Below are 2,272 nucleotides of genomic sequence, written 5' to 3'. Positions count from 1 at the left end.
TTGCTGTTGTTTGGTACTTATAGCTCTGAGCCAACTCAGGTTGAGTAGTGAAGGGAGTTTTGCCAACTTTTTCTCTCTTTTTTTTCTTTTTTGCCATTACCGTAAACTTGGTTCTCAGGCTGAGCACGCAGCAAGCTGTCTTAGTGACAGCACATTCTCTGGAAGTCTGCCATAGCCTTTGATAGATGACATGGAAGCCTAGTCGGTGAGAGCAGTCTGGACCTCTACTTCCAACTTGCCCTGCGAAGGTTGCAAGAGACTGACATTTTAAAAATTGATCACAGCTAAGAGAGACTGGAGAGAGAGCCTCAAATGAGAAGCAGTATCAAAGCTTTTTAACAACTCTTTAGGTGGCTTGACTCTAAGCAAGAGGAAATGGAGCTGGAGCAGCACTAGGGTGATTCTTGGCCCTAGAACCTTCCCGCAGAAGTCAACGAAATCATTTCTTGCCACCTCCTATGGTGCTGTAAGAAATGAGGATATAAGAAATTCAATTGAACTGGTAGAATGTTTTGCTTAACAGAAATGCATTCATAAAAAAAATACTACTGTAGAGATGAAAAAGGGAAGGAGGAAGTGTATTTCCTCGTGTCCCTGCTCTTCAATAGTGTGAATGGCACAGCAACATCTTGACTGGAGCTCTTGCATTATGAAAACCCAGCGTAATGCTGAAACCATGCCTGACAAACTTGTGTGTCTGCACACAACCTGCAACAAGAGGCCTTTGGTATGAGCAAGAGTGATGTTTGTGGGTTTAGGAACTAACCAGAAATTATGTGCACCATGCATTTGTGCCCTCCCAGAGCAAACATCTACTATATTCACTTCTGATGGGGGTCAGGGTGACTCAGCTGCAGAGTGCTTTTCTGGCGAGTGTGAGGCCCTGGCGTCCATGTAAAACACTGCAGAAAAAGCCTCAGCTGACAAACCTCTGCATAAGAGGCTTGAAGGAAATGAGATGGCAGCCATGGCAACCTAGTAATGGTGGCCATGATGCTCTTACATGGTAGGCCTTTTTTAGGAAGGCCAGACTCTTAAGCCTACTTTAAGGAAGGAACTGGCTCAGTCAAAATGGAGAGTAACAAAACATATATCATAATTCTCTCTTCCTTACTGTAGTTGAATACCAATGTTGGGGAATAATCTTCCTTATGTGTTTTGTCTGAGTTAGATAGTAGGAATTGTGTGGGCAAGAGACATCACTGATTTAGTAGAGTTTGTCGCCTGTATAGATTTATTTTTATTTTACCTTTATACATTTTAATTAAAGTATAATTACATCACATTTTCCCTTCCCTTTCTTACCTATAGTGCTGCCCAAGTCCCCTCCCTCCAACTCCTACCATGTCCCTCCACTCTCAAATTGATGATAGTCTCTTTTTCTTTGATTTTTAGTGTTACATATATTTGAATTTATAAGGATGCACAAGTACATAACTATAACCCACTGAGTTCATTTTTGTTATTTATGTGTATATGGTTTCAGGGATGCTCACTTTGTAAACAGGATCTCCTAGAACTGTCTGTACAAACAAGACCAGAACATGCAGGCAGATTTTTTAAAATAATCTTTATAGATGCATGCTCTCTGAATTGAAACATTCCCCCTGTGTTTTAATCTACCTTCTTTTTCCTTGGGAGCCATTAGCTTCCAAACTAGTTCTACTTATAGTAAGGAACATTTTTCAATAAAGCAGGGTGGGATTGCAGTGTACACCCGAGATACCAGCATGGTTTGGGGGAGAGGAAGGAGGATAGCAAATTCAAGGCCAAGCTGGTTTACATAGTGAGATCCATGCTAGTCAGGGCTGCACATTCAAACTCTTTCTTTAGATTAATTAAATAGTTAAATGTTTGTAACCAGAAGTAATATCGCTGATGTAAAACAGTGCATTTTTTGTTCAAGTCCATGGGAGGCCTATCCCTTTCTGAATGGAGACAGAGGAGGAGTGGATGGGGAGAGGGGTAGAAGGAAGGTGGGGGAAGGAATAGGAAGAGAGGAGGGAGGGGAAACTGCAGTCGGTACATAAAATAAATGAAAAATCGTTTAAAAAAAAAAACAATAAAAACCAGCACATTTTTCTAGGCTGCCTCCTGTTTTCCTAGAATCTCTACTGCCCTCTAGATGCCGCTTCCCACAGCTCCATTCTGGACCTTTTCGTTCAGTCTTTCACCCCAGTAGCCAAAGGCCCTCAGCCTCTCACCTTAAGGTTCTCTTGCTTTTCTGAAAGCCTAAGTGCAGTCCTTCCCCCTATCCTCTATGCCATAGGAT

This window comes from Myodes glareolus, chromosome X, assembly GCF_982192425.1.
Source record: "Myodes glareolus chromosome X, mMyoGla1.1, whole genome shotgun sequence".
In the NCBI taxonomy this organism is placed as follows: domain Eukaryota; kingdom Metazoa; phylum Chordata; class Mammalia; order Rodentia; family Cricetidae; genus Myodes; species Myodes glareolus.
This window is presented reverse-complemented; position numbering follows the sequence as displayed.